At 44.8% G+C, this 21,829-nt stretch overlaps 1 protein-coding gene across 1 annotated transcript in view; it reads right to left on the bottom strand.

The window, feature by feature from the left end:
- LOC139686660 (repulsive guidance molecule B-like) overlaps positions 1-19,484 on the bottom strand; it is a 93,006-nt gene extending 73,522 nt beyond the window's left edge. Inside the window, exon 1 of the mRNA XM_071583704.1 lies at positions 17,956-19,484. The gene's annotated coding sequence lies outside the window, so the exon portion shown is untranslated. The remainder of the gene's footprint in view (positions 1-17,955) is intronic.
- Positions 19,485-21,829: the final 2,345 nt, after the last annotated feature.

Here is a 21,829-nt window from a genome sequence, read left to right on the forward strand (position 1 = left end):
GAAACTGATTATTTTGGTTCAAAAACGTGATTAAAATTCAGGGTTCCTGATTAAACAGGGATGGCGTAACAATAATAATAGAACTTGGAAAAAAGAAAAGGATAATTCTGAAAATAGAACTGGCTAAACTGAAACATACTTGGTTTTGCATGAAGCATATTTATTACGGGTTATTACCATTAAGGTGAACGTAATTGTACAGCATATGCTCTGAAGAATAAGCTTTGATGTGGCCGCGAGTCCAGACCTAGGTGGGGAAAGGTAATTGTTTTAATAAATGATTCGAGTGACGTGGTAATAGAAATAATATCAAGTACCTAACAAAAAATTTGGTGGAAAAAATACATTCTTTTGGTTTTTTTTACTTCAGTGATAATGGATTTCCACAAAGTTAAGCCCGAATATACATAAAATATATTAATATCAGGTTTTTAGTACGAGATGCGACGGAACAACCTTCGTTCCCAGCACAAAATCCAAAATGTAAAGACTAAAGAGGGTTGGTGCCCTAACGGCGGGCCGGGTTGATCAGATGCATGAGCCGTTGCAAGCCTTGATTTTGACAGAAATCACCTTTGGCTGCGTGCACATCCAGGGCCAAATTGTGACAGAGAGCAAGCAGCAGTTAAGCGCATTCGAAGTCGGTTTGGGTTGATAGAAATACTTAACATTAGGCGATATGTAATTCAACGATTAGGGAGAGTGAGAGAGGGCAAACGAGAAACGACCCTCGGGACATCGCAATCCGGAAATGCTAAATCAAAGAACTCTGCCCTTTTACTCCTTGTTGCGAGTTTTTACAGGGTAATTACGCGCTGAATTTCCTGATAAGTGTTTAGGGTCGACCGGAGAGGCGGGGCACGCGGGTTCACGGCCGATGGGACCCGCTTGGGGATTTCAGAATGAAGAGAGCACACTCAATCGCTCACTCTACAGAGGAGTAACAGGCGGCGACCGAGAAGAAATCAGGAAAACGTGTAATGCAAAGTGACGCCGGCGGTAACTTAGTATTTGCGATTTCGCGAATCACCCTGAAGAGGAGAGATGGATTGGTTGTCCCCGCTATATCGAATACGTACCTGGGATGAGTACTTCGAAGTGGATTTCAATACAAAACGTATGGCAACTGCAACGTATGGTCACTGCGTTAAATAACGAAAAGAATCCACTTTCAGGTGAAGTAAATTTTAAAGCGATGACTTTTTAAGGTGCATAATGACTACGGGAAATCCCTCGGAGAATCCTAGATATTTTAAATTCAACCTAAAGGATGCAACCGTTTCGCATTGTAATTGAGTGGAGAGAACTTTAAGATTGAATTCAATTGCAAGGGGTGAAGGAAGTACTAACGCAATCCACTACAAAATAATAAATCCCGGGAGGTATACATACAGTCGAAAAAACTAGCGGAAACATTTGCCAAAACGAGTGTTTTACCTGAGACCTGATACAAAGATAATTCTTACTGCTACATATAGGCACTACTCCGAATAAAATGTACTCTATGAATCTTACGGTAAAAGTGTGCATAGAATTAATAAGGAGCTTATTTTCCATCTCCTAATAGTTTAAAAAACAAAAATAGTACTCTCTTTTACAGAAGATGAAAATAGAAGTATTTCAGAATTATAATACGTTGATTGCGTTACATTTTAAATGGAAAACGTTGGAATTAATAAACGAATCGGATCTTTTGGTGAATTTAAAATATGAAAGTCTCTCTAATAATATTTCCCTAACCATATATAGTATTCTTATGATAATTAATTTGACATATCTTATTCACTATTTATGCATGTTGACAAGGTTCACTAGAGTGATAAATGCCGCAAGAAACAAAAAAAGCCATTTCTTCAAAATACAGTCGGTAGAAAGATACTGGAAATATGAGCAACAGCGAAAAGGTTTTGAGTTTCCATTGTTTTTGTGCGGCTTCATGTAATACTCAGAGAAGCACAGCAATATAAAAATACCCCAATGATAAGTCTGCATTTAATTTGTACGTTTGAATCGATCGAAATACATGGATCTTTTATAATTGGAAAACCGCTGAACTAAACTGTCTTTAATATAAATGGATTACTACAGACAATATTTGAGTAAAAAGTATCGGTGACAATTTTTTTCCTGACGTGTGAGCGTAAAATGCTAAATTCAGACTGCGGGTAAGAGTGCGAATGAGTGCAGATCGTATTGGCATTGATGAGATGACATTGCACACCATTATTACTGAAAATTTGGCGATGCGAAAGATCTGCGTTAAACTAGTCCCGAAGGTCTTGACGGACGACAAAGAGCAGAGTCGAATGTCTGCTTGCGAAGACCTCCAGCGAATTCATCGCGACGATTTCCCAACCCCATTACAGTTCCGACTTGGCCCCAGCAGACTATTTTTTATTCCCAAGAGTGAAATCCTCCCTCAAAGAACCAAGGGACCTCAAGTGCCGTCAATAAAGCTTTACACTCGTACCTTTAAGGACGTTCCGGAATCCGCCAACCAGGGAGTCCGATTCGTAGAAAAACCGTTGGCAAAAGTGTGTAGACGCTAAAGGGATGTACTTTGAAGAACTTCGAGGCATTGCAGCAATATCAATATCTGAAATAACTTAACCCGGTAGACTACTTCTAATAATAATAATAATCGAGTCTCGTATCACGAATAAGGTGTTCCCTCTTTAATAATCCATTTCTGCCGCCTCTATTCCCATATTTCCCAAAATTCCCAGAATTTTGAGGTATTATAGGTGTCAATGTCTGAAATAAACCTATTTTTCCCAAACTTCCCCATACCTTTTATGTAAACTATGTATCTGAATTTCCAAGAATCAACAAGGAGACCCGCTGGAACTTTCATTGCACTCGACCATTCCCGAATTGAAAGCGTACCACGGCATTCCCAGTAACGACCGTTTCCCCACAAAATGTTCAAAGGCAGCAGTGTTCTCCTCTTGGCGATTTAATGGAAGTTAATCCGAAGCGGTATACAAAGAGGGGCGAAAGGGAAGCAATTAATGTGGGTGGGGAAAGATGGGGGGGGAGGGGGCTCCTCCTTCCAACCCCTAAAAGAAGAAGCAGGAGAGCGCGCCTTGTAGAGAGAGGGGGGAGGGTTCGGTGTGTTGTATTGATCGCCCGGGGGGAGGGTGGGAGCGAGTGCGAGCGAGACAGAGGGGACCCCACCCTTCTCCGCACTTGGCTTTAAGGGTGCGTGAGAGGGAGTAGACGTACCGGGGGGTGGGGGTTTGGGGGGGCACAAAGTCAAGGTTTTGGTGATGGGAGGGTGGGAGTGTCGACCAAGGGTCGGAGGTGACGCGGGGGGGGGGGGTCACAACAAACGGAGACGAAGGAAGTCGACGCGATGCCCTGTTGCTCGGAGACGGCCTCTCAAGGGTCTGCGGGGGGGGCGAAGGGGGGATGAGGGGGGCGAAGAAAAGAGGGGCGACCCGCCCACCTAACAAAGAATTCCCTTGAGCCGCGCCATTTCCCTTGCGCTCAGTACTTACTCGCTCTCCTTATTTATATCACACCTCAAAGAGTTCTACCCGCCGAAACGTACCATGATACCATATAATCATTATTTCAAAGTTTCCCGATTAAACGTTTGTGAGGATAATTGAATAATCCCTTGAAATCATTGCAAGAATTCCCCAAAACCTAAAGCACTCCCGCATAGCATAAACTCTATTCGCTTATACACTACTTTCAAGAACAACTCCTCAAAACGTACATAAAGACGTTCATCCATCTATCTATTCCTCCAACCCCGATTAATGCTCATAGGTGGCCTAACTCACACCGCCATAAGCCCTTGCGGGGGGTATTGTGTCGACGTAGGTGCTGTACTACGTAGTATTCTTTTCCTTCAGTGCCGTCCGACTTCTCTGCCTTCCGACGATTCTTCCAAGATGCCACTCGACATCTCCCTCCGCCCCTTCGAACTTACTCCGAAAACGTCCTTTCTTTCCTTAACTATCTCTCTCCCTCGTTCTTCGTATCCGCATCACAATATCCTACCGATCCATACCCTTCCTTTAAAACCAATTTCGGAACCACGAATCGCTGCGCTCCATATCAAAGTTTTTGCTAATATTTTCTAAAGATACGTCTTACATATAAATAAATAAATAAATAAATAAATATATATATATGCATATAATAAAAAATTATCTTTCTCGTAAACCCGATTCTTCCACCTTGCACGTTGCCACCGCCCCGAGTAATTTCCCTTCGCGCGAATTTTCGAGGACATTCGAGAGAATGAGAAACCACTGCTTGTTGGCAGTGAAAAACGAGCGAGAAGTAAGAAAACCATTATCTCTGTCGATTTGAGAGCAAAGACTTAACAGAACAATGGTAAGCACTGCTGTAAATTTCGCAAGGGAGCACTGTGAGCCTAAGTTACATAACCACACAGACACACGCACGCCCGTGTGGAGGAGATTCACCGGGAGACAACCATCCCGGTCAAGGGAAATGTGGCACTCCAACGGCGACCCCGTGTTCGTTTGCTCATTGAGTTAACGCCCTTCGAGCGTGACTGAGCGCCGTCGTTGATTCACTCACTCCCTCCCCGCTCCAATCATTAAGGTTTCGTCCATCTTCATGAATCGCACCGTTTGAATTCCTCCCGCATTTTTTCCCTCCCTTCCATTGCACAATTGAGCTGAATGAATCCCACCCAGCGACCAGCCATCCCAAGTGCATTCGCGATCCTGAGCAACGACTGAAAGGGGGGTTGTCCCCCAGATCACACACCAGTCCAGGCTATCCCTTAAAAGATGGTTGGCGGTTGGTGGGGTTTGTCTTCAAGGTACGAACCTACCTCACAAAAAATCTAAATCATTCGACCAAGAATCTACCAAAGTCAAAATAACATTGAAAGGTTCTTTTGATAGTAGAACTATTAAATTATTATTATTATCAATAGTTCTTTTAAACTATTTTCTGTCCGCCGCTCGCACGTAGTCCACCAAGATGCGTTTTAGTATTCAAATTCAAACCTCTAATCAGGAGAGGACCAATAACACTGTATCACTTGATATTTTTTACCAATCTCGAATGATCCCTAATCAAAGGTGATGTGACAGTTACCACGCGCGCTCGTGGAATCTTTCCGGATAAAGACGCAAATGAATTAAGAATCACCTTATGAATCCCGTTTCACAAATCATTAGCAATACAAAATTAGAAACCCTTTGAAAATTAACACGAACACGTTAAATGAATAATGCCGAACCACGCTTTCCCTGAAAAGTAGACATAATGAAAGTGGCGGGACGTATTTATTTCCGTCGGAAGTTCAAGCAAGTGTAGACCACGGGGATTTGTAAATAATACAAGATCTATAGAGAGCTTGGAGTAGCGGGGCCGAGGAGGGGGAGGGGACGTCACCCCTTAGCCCCCCCACCCCATTGGCCGCCACACTACGGCTCCCGAAATGCTACATTGGCCGATTTCAATATTATCTCTCTCTCCCCCCCACCCTTCCCCCTTTCCCTCGACCCCCTTCCCCTCCGCTCACGAGTGGACTGACCTCCCGAAATTCCTCCTCCGTTGCCTCCCAATGTTTCCAGGGCACCGGCACCAGCCGCTCTGCCCCGCGCGAGACAGAGAGAGAGGGGGGGGGAGTCGTAAACAAGAACATACACACGCGCGCACCCTATTCTCCGGCACCCTCGGGCAAACCAGGGGGGAAAGGGGGGCACGGATCGAAATGTAGGGAGGGATTCCCTGCTCCCCCTATCCTCCCCAAGGAAAACACACCCGGGGGAGGGGGAAGGGGAGTCGGCGTGAGTGAAAGAAAGAGGAATTGGGGAGAGATTACTATAGGGGAGCGAGCAACTCGCCATCCCCCCAAAGCGACTCTCTCTCTCACACAAACACACACGAACTCCGCCACGCGCAACACTTGTCGTAACGAGCCGCGAGTATTCACAGCGGCAAAAATTACAGCTACTTACTAGACACTTTCCCATTCTGAATCGCTAATGTGCCTCATTGTTTCCGGCCGTGTCGTGAAATGCGTGCGTGTTTCGAGCGGGACAAAACGCACACGTTCTCCGTCGCTCAGGGGGAATATATCTCTCTCGCTCTCGTGCTTCTTTTGTTTTCTTTTTCGCCACGAGATACCATGGAGACCTCTTTAAAAGTCTTTTGCGATAGCCTTTCGCATTTCTCTACGTAAAGGTGCAAATACTTTTTTTTGAAAATTTTTAACGTAATACCGTTATACTAAAAGTATAATGTAATAATAAATAATAATTTTAAAAAAATTGAAGACTGTGATTTTATCTGAATGCTTAAACTTTGCCTGGAAAGACTTTTTTTTAAATTTTTTGGATGTACGGGAAACGGGGTGGTCAGCACTTATGAGGAAGGGGGGGCGAATGAATGTTTGACAGGCTTTCTCGAAATAAATAATTGGTTCGATTCACTGTGTGAATGTGTCCCAAGCAAATGGAGTCCTCTTTTATGATTCCAACACTAGGTCAACTCAAACTCTTGATTGGGTGATTGTGGCAGACCGATTTGGAGAAGAATAAAAGAGGCAAAACAAGGAAAGAGCACAAGGGAGGAGTGTCGCGTGGACAAGAGGGAGGCGGGGGAATTCCGCCGGGGGATATCCTCGTAGGAGGACATCGGGAGAGACCGAATGGCGGAAGGACAACTAGGGAGGAGAGGATGCTGGAGTCCCTGAGGGAAAACTCATCAACGGTGGGGGTGGAACACATAAACGAAGGAATTAAATGGGAATCCGGATACATTTATACGTCTGCTTATGGAAAACTGTGCATTCACGATGCGCGCAAATGGTTCCGAAATTCACGAAATAGTGAGATAATTTTATGGGTGAACCCAAGAAACACCTCAAATAGGTAGAATGTTCATCTTTGATACCAATTTTACTAGAACGCCTACAGAGGAATACAACGCGCGTATTATATTTAAGAAATAAGAATAGGCAATTTATGAGGGGAATGTCGAAGCGAATGGGATTAGATGAGAAATTCGGTGTTGTAGAAACGAAGGTCTCCCGGGTTGTTTACGCAATTAATGAGCGCAGTACTCTCCGTGAGCTTTGTCCAACACCAACACATGCGATGAGTGAGGCAAAAATTATGCCGCGGACAGTATCACGTACCCGTGTTCAACATCCGGAAGGAACAACGCGTGATATTCAAATTAATGAAAACGACGACTGCGCCCCGCCCTTGAGTGAAACGCCCCGCCGAACGGGACAACTGCAAAATAACCGCTTCAGACACTCTGACCCGAAGAAGGCCGAAAGCTTTTCACTCCTGAATTCAGTGCCCTTTTACGTGTTATCTATTTTACTTTCGTGTTATATTGTGCCGCGTCAATGTTATATATATAATTCAATATTTATTTATTAACATGTATAGATATATAATTCAATATATACATAAATTATAATCAACCAAGGAGCGAGAAATGGAATGATTGGTTTGGCCACCGAAAATTTGAAATACGTTTCATTTGTACGTGCTTCTGTGTTTTTGTTGTCAAGCGATGTCTCGCTTCTTCGTTTAAATTATAATATAAACACACATCCAAACAGGGAGAAGCGAGAGTTTAATTTTGATGATTACCTAATGGGGCCGTTAACAGAAAGCGAACGGAAGACCAGTTGGCGTAGGTCAAAAGATAGCACAGATCACCAAAAACACTTAAACCATAATTCCTTAAAACGATACTGAAAATAAAACTTAATTGCATGGTTCGAATAACGACCTTTAATATGGCTCTTCGTAAATTACCAGAGGCATTCCGAAACAGACGAGTGATATTAAAAGGAAGACAGTCAGACACTTCACCACGTCTCATGTTAGAACAAAATGTTAGAAGCAATGAGGTCGGAGGGGATTTTCGAACGCGGGCTTTTAAAAACTCGGCGTGGGCAGTAGTGCACCTGTTTGTTGTGCGAAACCAGGCTGGCGAAATCCGCGGCCCTGCGTGGGCCCCAAGAGGGAAGGGCGCACGTGCGAATCTGCTATAGATAGAATCGCAATTGGTTCGACGAGTCGCCTCCGTAGCTAACATGTGGTCAGCAAAATGAACGATTTTGCGGACATGATTTTTTTGTGGTAGACAAAAAAAAGGCAGGCATATGTCCGGGGCGAAGTACTGGGAAAATTTATTGCGGCAGAGGTGTTTATACCAGTTTCACACCGGCACCCATATCTTACGCTCAACGTGTGTCGGTACACACATGCGTACATGAAACACTCACTCACTGCTTTAAAAAATAAAATTCCCGGAGGTACCAGACTGCTTGACGAGTTAAACGGGCGCGACCAACAGGCTTGTTCGTCGCACGCGATGGGTGTTTGTTTGTATCTATGAGGGTGTACGAGTGAGTGTGTATAAATGCACACACACATATATGTGCGTCTATATAAATTTATTACAACTTTGATTAAAACATGTATACACAGAAACACAGAGAAAGACGTTGACATATTTAGTTGCGACGTTTCGACGGCACGGCCGTCACCTTCAGCATCGGAATTAGCTGGTGAAGATGACGGTCGTGCCGTCCAAACAAGATATTTTAGTGTCCTTTCTTTGTGTATAAATAATTTAAACAAAGTTTTTAACTTGTGTCGTCGGTGAAGAGCGTTCTTTTTCTAAGATTATATAAATATACATACCCACACATAGTATACATAATATCCATATACATATGTATACACATGATATGCATGTATATGCCTTTAATGATTTTCAATTTATCAAAATTTCATATATGACTGTGTACTCGTACATATAAAAATAGTTCCTCCTCTCCCTCGAAATTTGGAATACGCGTGAATTTATTTTGTGTGTGTTTTGTGTTTTTGTTCGCTACTATTATCTTGTTGTACATTATTATTCACATCCGTGAGACTTTCACTCAAGTTATACATACATTCATTCACACGCATTTAGAAAACTTCAAGGAGTGGGAAGCATTTATTTCTTAGATAAAGTGTCTACCTTTTCGTCGCCGGCCACCATGCTATCACCTTGCGACAAGGAAGGATTTGATTTCAGTTAAGGGGGCTTTAAGCAATGGGGGCGAGTGGATGGGCGGGAAGTGCAGGACCACAAATAACTCCTCAATTCCGTTCGCCTCTTCTTCATGCACGCACGTGGGTGTCCTTTCTACTCCTCGTTCTGCATCCCGTGCCATTACTACAACAGTTATTTCCGCTCAAGAGGGTTTTCCCGAGCATATGCGATGTATGGCCAGATATACATACACACGCAGTGCATGCATGCGTGAGTACTGCATCCGCGGGCCAAGGGAGGGAGGGAAGTCCGCGTTTGCCACCCTGCCTCCGCAGGGACACGTGCGGGAGGGAGGGTCGTACGTGTGTCACGGCCCCGAGTGCCCAAACGTCGAGGTATTTGCCCCTGAGCATGCACCAGGGACCCTCAAATCACGCAGGAGGGTACCAGGTGCTAGTCTTCCCCCATCCCCCCCGCCCCGCACCAGACCCTCCTTCCCAACTCTCTCGCGCCAGACCGCAAAACACACGAGCGAAGGGCGAAGCGAGTGCGGCAGCGGAGGGGGGATGCTATGGGGGAAGGGATAGGGAGAGATAGCAACCCTACTCCCGCCCCTCCTCCCGGCCGTCTCCGTGGCAACGCAGCGGCCCTCCCTCCCTCCTCGGACGGGCGGAGGAGGCAGAGCCAACCAGCTCACAAACGGACTGACTCCTTCCTCGCCGTCGACACGGGCATGTCGTTCTCCGCAGCATCCCGATCCGCTCGCACCCGCCTCGGCCACTTCCTCCCCGGCTGCTGCCAGCGCTGCTTCCCGCCCTCGACAATGGCATCTTTAATCACATTTAGAAGCTGATGCTGCCCGCCTCTGGAGGTCTCCGAGAATTAATGCAACTCCTCAAAGGGCCTCCGGCGAGATGAAAACAACTTTCGTCTTTAAGAGACAATGGCCCCCTTCAAACTCCTCTTAATTTATGCTTCCCGCCACCCCTTTTGTGCCGTCCGAAATTCCTGCGTCTGTCTCTCTCCAACTCTCGGCCAGTCACGGCCGCAGACTCCTATTCGGTATACTCGCTGGTTTGCCCAGATCAACGTCGAAGCAAACCGATACTTCTGTACATTATGTACAAGCCTCGGCATCGGGAAACTTCCTGTCCCACTGGGCACGTGGACGTCGGATGACCATTGCAATGCGTGCGGTTATTTTCAATGACGGCTCTGTAAAAGTTAACTACGCAGCCCCATTTGGAGTCAACTTCGCGCTCAGGACTAAAACTTGCGGCTAACCGTCTGCTCTCCGTCAAAGACCATTCCTTACTACGTCAATACTATGCAATACACCAAAAAGGTGTGTGGCAGGGGAAACATTACGACCTCACGATATGAGGGACTTCTTCTTCAAAAAGCACACTCCTTATACATGGTGCAGCGCTTAGTTCCGGACAAATATCAATTGGAATTTCCCGCCTATCGCAGTTCCACTGGAAGTCACGATTGACCTTCTTGAAAGCTAGAGGCATCTAGTAGACAGTCATAACCCCCAAAATGGCCGAAATGTTACGTAGTGCGAAGTAAGACCGAGGAGCCGCTATTATTGAGAGTTTTCGCGCTAGGCGTTATATTTCGAATAATAGTTCCATTCTTCTGGTACCCCAGATCAAATGTTTACGATATTGCGGCTACGTATAATGCTTCGGAGAAGTCTGGGGAAGGTTTCGCTGACTCGGCGAGGTGAAATCTCATTCGAGGAAACGCGTGCTTGTCCGGGTTTAAGCGTCGCACCCTTAAGTCACAAGTATTTGAAAACGATTTAAATTAGGATCTTGGCTATTCATCTGGGTTAATAGAGGGGAAAAATGACGATCATATTGGTTCAAATGTTTATTTGACACAAGGGGAATAATCTTTTACTTTCTATAGGTTTGTCTGCCGCACCAAATCAAAACGCAGCCTTGACGCATCCCACATCCCGACACCCCTTCCCTTCTTATCTCCGCCTCCTTCGCATTCATCTCCTTCTGCTCAGGCCATCACTTGTTCGCTTTCTCCCTTCCTTTGTCCGCCTCCCTCCAACGCGCGCCTAAAAAGCCGCCCATCCGCACTCATCCTCTTTTCTTGGGAGCCTCGGGATCTCACGCCCACATATTACACCTCCATCCACCCCACCTCCCAAGACATAACATACTTACCCGAGGACATGCCAACAAGGTTTCGCAAAGAAACAGGTGTACGACTTCCCACACGAAATTTAGCGGGGCAGAACCTCTGCTGCAACTACGCACCACCTACCTGATGCCCTCACGTCGGATGAAAGTTATTAGGCGGAGCAGTAAATGAAATGATGGAAACCCAAAACTTCTACCATGCCATTCATTCGCCACTCGGCCATTCCGAAAAGCATCGTTATGCGTATTATTAGTGAAAGGTTGCGTGCGTACGCCAAGGCAGTAAAATGTAATACAATGTGAAACTCAGGCGACTGTGCGAGATGCAAACTGATTATAAGTATATGTATATATATATATATATATATATATATATATATATATATATATATATATATATATATACATTCAAACACGAAATCCCGCCAAACGGCGAATAAATACTCATATATGTGTATTTGAGTCTCTCATATGAGTATATATATATATATATATATATATAAATTACACACACATTGTATATAGCCGCGGCTGTTTCGAGTGCAAAACATTAAAAAGATTGCTTTCATACTTTTGCAATCATGCAAAGTTAATTAACTGTTACGCGATGCGAATAATGCTTTACGGTGTAGGTATTTCAATTACATGATTGCGAGAAGAAAAAAAAAAGAAAATTATCTATTCAGACACCTCATTCTTGGCCTGTGCGTGAAACATAACCGCCGCTTACGTGTAATTCCCATTAAACGCAAAACGAATACGCAATCGAAACTTATCCGTCTAGTTACTTTGGATAAAGCTGCGCGAGTGACTTGCCATAGTGAGTACCTTGAGTAATAACGTTTCAATTCTGAGACCCGCAAATGATGAGGGAGGGATAGATGTAAAGTGCCGTGGATGGCGCACAAGTGTCCCACAGATCACGAGTTGAACGGAATCCGACACGACGTGCGAGCACAAAGCACGCAGGGCCACGTGAAGAGAAAAAAGCGTGCGTGCGTGCGTCTAGAAATTCCACCCCAATCCAACGATAAAAGCCATTCGCACAAGTAATAAGAGATGTCACGTTTTTCACGCGATAAGTGAGGTGGAGCCCTCCTTACGTCCGAAGTGGTAAAAAATGGAGACGCGATCCGCGCGGCTAGAAAATATACCTTCCCTACTTTCGAATAATTTCCTAATACTTCAAAAAAATAAAGCATTTTACTCCCTAAAACACCCGTGGCTACTTACGAACACAACCAATAATGCATTTTGGCTTCCATATTACGTGTAATAGCTTAAACTCATTTATAATACATTTCTTACAAAACTGCAACTGTGAAACATACATTTTGCAAATCACGGCTCAAATTAAAAATAATTCTAAAAATAAATTTTTCTGACGCTAATGAGCTGAACATCGGTTACACAATTGAGTCTAACTCGTTAGTGGATACATTCTGGATTTTGTGTCGAGTAAAAGACGCTAGGGCGGGCGTACGGGATCCTATTCAGCAATACCGACGGAGCCCGACGATGGATAACGAACTCTGTACTCTTTGGCGGCCGACGCGAAGGTCGCAGGTTCCGACCCCGCCTCGGGAATGAACGCCTGTGCATTGCTATAACACTCTACAGCGATCGGAAAACCAACACAAGCCAATCTACCAACGTAGAGCGCCCTTGATTGTTCATCGTGGAATATGCGGAGGTAGGTCAATACAATGGAAACTAATCATTGTTTTTTTTACAGGAAGAATAAATAGAGATTAGTGAGACGTGTCATTCCTAAGTGCCATGGTTCTCTATTAATATCAATCGCCCTGACTGTATGTTTCCATGGACTCTAGCCAGGTAGGAATGCCGAATGAAGAGGGTCTTTTAAATGCAGGTTCACCTTCTTTATAGTAACTTCATCGCCTTCGACAGAAGACTGGGAGTATTAATCAATGCCCGATCAGTTTAGGGTAGCATTTATCCTGATACCTGGATAAGGGGTAACAGAATGAACATTGCTTATCTGAGAAAATGAGCCCTGCTTGTTAGTTCTCGATCGACGACCCTGAATATGACATCACTGACTTGATCAAGTGCTTCGACACATGGATTTTAATTGACGATTATACTTAAAACTATCGTTTTTCATTTCTTGAGAAATCATCTTGCCAATTCCCCTCACACATCTCAGACAAAAAAAATATGAACTCAACTCCCATCCATTCCAATATAAATTCAGCGTCCAGCGTCGCCTTAATGAGGCTAGTATTCGAGTTACAAAAAGTGACCAGTTTGGCTTAATTCCTCTGCCTCTTAAAGTGGGAGGGGAAGGCAATAAAAACGATCTTGGGCGTAAAAAGAAACATTTCGGAGATAACCGACATTCTCTCTGTCGTGCACACTAAAAAGCAGGGGAGACTAAACCTTGAGTCGCTCAAAAAGTGGCGCCTGAGAAACCAAACATGATGGCCAGTGAGATATTTCATGAATATTTCCAATAAATTAAAAACATGTAGAATGATTCGAAAACATTCATGATTAGGTTTTCTGCTTCCTATGCTACAAATTACTTACTTAAATAAACGCACGACAGTGTTGTTATTGTTGGTAGTACATACAATGTTTTGACTTGTATACGTGTTCATAGCTGTTTTAAATGAAAAATATCGCAGCTGCTCCACCAAATGACATTTTGAAAGCAGAAATTCCGCGCCATATTGTTTTATGCGCAAGGAATTTCCGTTGTACTTGTGGCCGGATGCCGATCGGAAGTTTTGGGGACTTCTGGATTAGCATAACCCGCGGCAACACTAGTAGTGTTTGTGACGCGGAGGTTTGTCTTGTAGAGGTATGCTACGGCGATTAATAGGCAGCATTTTGACCAGTGGCGACTTTCTGGGGAAATAATGACGGGTCTGGTTATCGAGTCACCAAAACGCACCACGTCTTCACCAACATTACTTATTTATGCGTTATGTTTCAAGAAAAAAAGATTCATGGGAACTGTAGGGAGAAGATGACAAAGAAGGGAATATTGTGGCCACAGTATATGATTACGGGAATGCCTGGAAAGGTTGTCTTAAAGGTAACACTTACGTAATAACGAACACTCATACCAGTTAGGACTATGTCAGAGCCTTGGGAATAAAGGAACTATGTAATCTTATTGACTAAATACGCCTTTACTCTAGTATACAGAATTGAGTGTTTTTGTTCTTTAGCATGGTTCCGTTCTCGATGAACAGGAAAATTCCGACTAAACGTGGAAAGGAAAAAAATCATGGGGAAGGCAAGATGGTTGGTTCGGCAGAATACTGGAAAGACGCCAACGTGTCTCCTAAGAAGATGTTCACTGCTGAGGTGATATTGCCTCGTAGCACATAGATATCCAATTACTACTAGTGTACTGAGGCCGACAAATCGTTAAATGTTGCATAATTTGGGGACAAATTCCTGTAAACCCCATGGTCTACCATATAAAATTAAAGATTTTCCAACACTGAGATAAGACGAGCACTCACTTTTACGGTGCATTTGAGATCACTCAAGAGACAACATCCCATTAATGTGTTCGGCAGGCAAACAAGTCTTCGCGGCAGCCACTTGAAGAGAAGGAGCCGCCAACCAACACCATTCTGACGTCGCCAATGGCCGAAATTGAGGAACGAAAGGAAGAGGTGAAAGGAAAGGTGTTGTCAATCGACAGCGCACTCATCAAACTCCGCGGAGACGAAAGGAAAATAAATACAATCAAGAACGACGTTCGTGACACAGGAAGGAGAACGACCCTTGCCTCATTTCAGGACTTAACACTTTCGGCAAATGTTTTCTTTTCTTAAAAAAAATGAACGAGTGAGGACATTAGCGGAAGCAAAACACACATAACCTCCGGTGTTGTTTGTTATTGGCCGAACCATTAGGGTGACAACGGATTGAAAAGTCACGAGGAGGCGATCGAAAATCGAAATGGTGGATGAATTAAATAATTGTCGCTAAAGTGGTTGATGATGCCTTCATGGAAGGGGCTGGGGGAGGTAAAGGGGGTGGGGGCGAGGAAAGAGGCGGGTGGGTTGGTTGGGGGGTCAGCCGACTCGGCCCTTCTTCGATTTAGCGTTCAAGCCGTAGAGTGAAGGGGGGAGAGGAGAAGGCATTGCGCCCGCTGCTGCTGGTTAATGGCCCCCACGAACAGCAGATGTTAAGTAACTCGCGCGAGGGACTGGAAGGAAATCATTTCGGACAAGGGAAATCCCTGTGCGCGAACCCCACGTCGTAAGGGCAGATGATAATGAGGAGGAGGGGGGAAATAAGTGGGATGCGAGCAGTGGGTGAGTGACCGATGACACCAGTGCACCAACGACTGGTGCAGTCTTTATGCTATCGAAACCTCCTCACCGGCTTGGTCTTCGTGGCGATAGATCAGGGTAGATCATGTATCTACTACGCACGCATGTCTTACACAGCATGCGGCGAAGGGGACCTTTGGCGCGGGGTCTTCGGTCATCAAACATTAGAGGATTAATGGATAACCACAATTTCAAATAGGCGACATCGCTATGTTTCCCACTGTTGCGGTCTCGTATTGTGCACGAGAGAACAAATAATCCTTTCATCGATCGATTCGCGATAGTCAATATCACCCAACTTCTCACCGTAGTCTCTTCTACCAGAGCAACAAGGCTAGAAATTCATTACCTCTATGTTGGTATCAAACTCGAATGTTTTATACGTATACATCTCCAAGTTTGTCAGTGTTTCCTGTCCCCCTCAACAAACCAAGCTTTCCAATAATTATTAACAAGGGACGATTACTGTTCGTTTAAAGACATTTCCTCCCGAAGGGTTAGGATTTCTTCTTTGCTTCCCACTTGATTCCGAGATTAAGTCCTCGTGAGAAGGGTCCTAAAAACACCCGACGCGCATTCTAAGTGATTCCATCCCGTCTGCAACGGAGAGCAGAAGGCCTTGCGTTGTTTTGTTGCACTGTGAATTCATGTTTATTCATTCGTGCGCCTTTTGGTGATCGCGTGGTCGGAGTTTTATCGATCAGCGCCGCTTCACCTGCGTTTGCGTGTATAGAACTGTAGACGTTTCGGGTTAACTCGAAGTCGGATCGGTAATGGCGTTCCAGCAATCCACACTGCGGTAACATTTCGATTCCTTAAAAGGAGCGCTCTGAAATACAATGGGTTTCTTTAAAATTGATTGTTCCTTTCCATTGCTCAATTCCGATTGCTTCTGGCGACTGGGAAAAATGCGAAGTGAATGAGGTTGAAAGAGAATAAAACGTTTAAAACTGCAAGCGGAAAGGTTTGTTATGTCAGGAAATTAAAACTGCGACAATGGGGGAGAGAGTTCGTTCGTTCGCGTGAATTCGGTTTCGAGCTCTGCCCCTGAGAGAAAATTGCATATTGCCACTTCAGAAAGAATGTCTCATACAAAAAAAAACACAAAGTGGATACCATAGTCCGAAATTTAAATTGATCCTTTCGAGTTATACTCGTGGAGTTCCCTACAGTCAATAAGAAAATTGGTAAACTAAATTCCTTCGCTTTGAACTTATGTTTCCTTCAAGAATCCTTTGCAGTTCCGGCATAACTATCTAAGTTCGTTTTCTATTTCATTCATAAATGCTACTTGAAATACCTTAACCATTGCCAGCCTATATTGCGTTACATACTTGATCTACAGGGACCTGCTGTGGCCCTCAGTCTCTTTTCACACACAATCAATGTCTCGTTAGTAAGCACAGCACTCGATACTATACGCGGACATTAGCAGTTAAGTCAATGGATTCCAAATAGTATGATAAAAGAAACCAAAGATTGGCCCGTAAATAAGTCGAGAAGAAGACACAGGGAAAGCATAAAGGTGAAAGAGGCTCCCTTTCTAAATTTCGCTTATAGGGAAAACCCCTACTTGCAAGTACACCAACATTAATCATAGCATTAACAACCTGACCATGAGTAAATATTAATATTGGGTGAAAATGGATTGATATTAATGGAATTCAGCGGGGTGTTAGGCCTACATTTAACGCATCCCAGTTCAATTAAAAGCGCGAGCAACATGATGCATTAAAACAAAAATAATAAGTTCATGTTTTTCCATTTTGTCCCACGAGATATATTTATGAATATTTAATACGGCATGCATAATCATTTGCCATTCGTTTGACTAATTCCAGGAGAACCACTTAAGTAACACATGGCAGCGTAAAAGTTTAAATGGAAATAAGAAATACATCGACTTCATCCATGCGTGTGTGGCAGGGCGATCGGACTATACTACACATTTGCTCGTAAGCATCAATCCGCAGAGCATCACGATACAACATAGTTTTTACTCGGGGAATCGCTCATGGCTATTCCACGCTGGAATGCTTTATGCTCAGAATGTTTCTTGACGTACTGACAAGTGTGAATAAGTATCAATCAGGTTAAACACATCAAAATGCGGGGAAAGGAACAAAGCAATGGAGAACTTGAAGCCCCCGAATAAGTATATGCATTCTATGAAAAATGAACGCGGATTACATCCGAATTGAATGCAATTAAACCGTCGTAAAAACTACATTGGGCACATGCATGGTAATCAAATGAGCATTGTGATGTTTATAAGTTTCTCTCGAGGTGCGTCACCGAATTTACTGACAGCCTCCCTAGGCCAAAAGTGCTGCAATAAGAGCAACCACCAACTGTTCGGCTGCAAGAGGCGAGGCCGAAAAGTTGGCCGGACACGCATTTGGTGGCCAGGTATGCGGCAGTGGGGCGACGGGCATTTCGTTCATTCAACGGCTGTGGCTTACCAGTTTATGGTCCTTGCTCCTTCCGTTCGCCTCTGCGCGCTGCCCTCAAGGTTTGACCTCCGAAATCCCCGAGAAGGACATCCACCGAACCAGGACAACGGCGTTCCGATCACTCAATCACAAAGGGAATAACACCAAAGGAACGGAGTGAGAAAAAATAGACGTGAACAAAATGAGGGAGCCTCGAGTGGCTATCTCTTCAGGTAGATAAGGAAACGTAAAAAAAAACTTTTTAAGACCCTACAAAGCAAGTGAAGTGGGTGGGTGGGGGGAAGAGGCCGAATGCCGATAGCAGAGAATCTTTTGCGGGAACGTAGATAAAAAGAATGATTGCCGCTTAGTCTTATTTGTTTTCAACGTTTCATGCAGTTGGAGGGAGGGGCCGACCCTTCTGTGGGTTCTTCTTAGGTCCACGATTATCCCCCCTTGAAAGGGCAACCTCTTAGGGACGGTAACAGTGTGCGGAGGGAACCTCGTCCACTCCTTCCTCGCTTATCCTCTTCGTTGTGAAGGAAAAGAGGATGGAGGGTGAAGCAGGGGAGCTGGAACTACGTGAGAAACATGGAAATTTTGTCTTCCTTCAACCCTCTCTCCCTCCGTCACAAACCGCCTAGCACACAAACGTTTACGCTGGGACGACCAACTGGCATGAGCAGTTTTATGAAAGCAAAATGCGGCAAGGAGATTCTTCAGTTACGCAATGTGAGGGTGAGCAGAGTAGTCCAGCATAACAGCCGAGGCAAATACAGTTTTATTTCACCCGATGACGGAAAATCGCTCGCGGCTCAACGAAAGCATGCGCACACACAGACACACACCAGCCGGATTGAACTGTTTGGGGGGGTCCTGATCGGGATACAATTGAGCACAGGCACACGACACGAGGGCACACACGAAGGGGAACACTTCTTTTCTTGGGCCCTCCGGTCGACACCACCGCGCTGTATCAATCTCTCGCCCCCTCGGGGTGCCGACTCGCTTCCTGCTTCGAGTCACGACTGCTGCCGCTCTTCGGGTGGCGTGGGGGGGTGGGAGGCTGATGCTCCTCCTCCTCCTTCACGCCCCCGCACCGCGGATTTGTGGTGACAAACCGTCTCCTCTCGTCCCTCTCTCGTCGGAGGGAGAGTAGGGTAATCTCGGCTCGCTGAGCCTCCGACGCTCTCGCTCGCTCTTCCCGTGTCCTTCGATCTTCGTCGCGAGTCGAGGGCGACGCGCAGTTTTCGGGGCGATGCGATATTTAATACGGGCGAAAGAATCTCTGATGGCCTACCGGGTGGGAACGAATAAATCCGTTCGAGGAAGGCACGGACGAAGGAGTTCCTCCCGGACGCTTGGAAAAGATCTGGCAAAAAGCACGGAGAGGCAGTCCAGTAGTCCTTTTCACAAGAGCACAACCCGGAAGATGCAACAACGAGGGATCGAAGCGGATTATTAAACAACCCGATGCAACAATCCAATCAACGCCGGGTACTTCTCGCGCACATCAACAAACAACAGTGGCGACGGCAGCAGGTTGGACTGAGCGTGCACGTGCGAGGGACGACAGCGACTCTACTGAGAGAGATCTGTGATACGATGAGAGAGGACCAGTCGAGGGGGGGAGAGAGGGAGAGAAGGCGCGAGGGTGGGGGAGGGTCGGTCCTTTTCCACTCCTCCGCCCCATCCCACCGGCCGCCGAGTGAGGCGAGGATGGATAGGCTCTCCGGCCAGCCGGGGACTGGGCCGCCTGTGCATGCCCCCGGGAAGGACGGACCAAGGTTAGGAGCGAGTGGCTCCGTTCTCTCACTTCCCCTCCAGCAAAACACAACAACAGCTCGCCCTCCCTCCCCACCCAATGTTGCCAACTTTCCCGGAGTGGGTCGGATTAACCCGGGTTTTTCACTCTCACATGTTGTTTCGTGGGCGAAGGAGCAGCGAGGACATGTATCATGTATCGTCGCGAGTTGTGATGCTCAAGACGGTGTGTATTTCATTCCTGAGGGAGTAATCGTTCGGAATGAGAGAATCCGAAGTTCTTACGCGGGGGAGGGAACGGTAAAAAATTGCCGTTAAGGCCCCCAATTTTATTAAGATGCAAATAAAAATGTGATATCGACAATGCCGCTGAAACGACGGATGAACCAAGTATCAAAATACCTATTTAAAAAAGATGATATCTATCTTTCCTACTAGAGTAATAATTTAATTGAACGATGTTGATCAACGTTGGAAATTTATCTAGAATATCACAGCGGAGTGAGGAAAGGATCATTTTCCCCTCCAAGATACCGTGTTGAAGAAGAGAGTGCTGCACCCACACACACACACACACTGACAACATGAATTGAGAAGGACACGCTGCGCGAGATAACATTTTGGAAATCTGTTTCGACTGAGGATTTTTTCCCCGCCGAGGGGTGGCAGCACTCTCTCCCTTCTCCTTATTCCCTTTGGGCCGGGAGGAGGGGGGAGAGAGATTTTTTCGGTTGAGGTGCGGGGCAGATTCTGCTCCACACCCTCCCCTCAAAAACCCCAACCTCCCCCGCTCCCTCCCCCCTACGGTCGAGGGGAGGGGGGTGAAAGGAGAGGGGGCGGCTTGGCCATTTCTCATCCCCATCCGGCTGGGTTCCAATAGAAGAAAGAGGAAGGCGAGTTAAAGGAGAGAAGGGCACGCAGACGTCGTCTCGGGAGAGAACCCGAAGGAAGGTGTGGTGGTGTGCGTGTGTTTCCTTGGAAGGAGGATGGGACCCCTCTCTCAGCCAGCAGTCCTTTTTTTCTTCTAGGAAGGGGGATGTGAAAACGTAGCGGAAAGTAAGGGATAAACATACAATTATATATATATACATATATTTATATAATTATATATATATATGTATTTATATATAAGTACATAAATGTATATGCTTGTGTATTATATATATATATATATATATATATATATATATATATATATATATATATATATATATATATTAAATTTAGCCCTCGTGGACACGGGCAGAAATACACAAAAAAAAGAATCTCACTCAGTTTCGAATGCTCGGTGGTTGCAACCACCTTTTCTTTTTTCCTTATTGCTTAAACATTGCTGGTGTGAAGGTGAGGAAATTGCAATTTATACGTAAAACTCCCGAACGTTTCGAGGTCTGCACAGGACCCCCTTATTAATAGAACACTATGGAGCGACTAAAAAAGATAAATTTGTGTATTTGGCTGAAACTTTGAAATACAATGCGACAAAAGACATTTTATTAAGGTATTGCTTACGTTTAAATATTGTCTTTAAAATGAAAATTTTAAGCCCCTGATATGCATTAAAAATTTTTAGTGGCACAACCTCACCGTCCTCAACAAGAGTAAAACACATATATGTGTTTATATATATATATATATTTTATATATATATATATATTATATATATATATATATATATGTACATAATATACATACGCATACAAATATATTTTCAACCTCCTCCCTGTTTTCCTATTTAGGGATTATATCCCTCCCATATAAAAATGCATATATACTTATACACACACACACACATATATATATATATATATATATATATATATATATATATATATATATATATATATAATTTCATAGAAATATTTAAACGCGCACATATATACATAGGATTGAATACGTGCTGGGTGAATGCGAAGGGCTCCTCCGCCGTCCCTAAGCACATCCTTTGGGAACGGGGGGAGGATGGTGTCAAAAGTGTGAAAGGGAGGAGTGAGAAGAAGAGGGTCTGTCGGCTGGGTGTTTGGGGCAGGTAGTGGGAGTGGTGTGAGGAGAGGGATATAATCCCTAAAGAGGAAGGGCAGGGAGGAGGTCGAGAGGGAAAAACCAGTTTCCTCCCTCCTCTTTCCTTCCCTTGGTCTTT

This window comes from Hetaerina americana, unplaced genomic scaffold (genome assembly GCF_022747635.1).
Source record: "Hetaerina americana unplaced genomic scaffold, ioHetAmer1.1.p SCAF_145, whole genome shotgun sequence".
Lineage (NCBI taxonomy): Eukaryota > Metazoa > Arthropoda > Insecta > Odonata > Calopterygidae > Hetaerina > Hetaerina americana.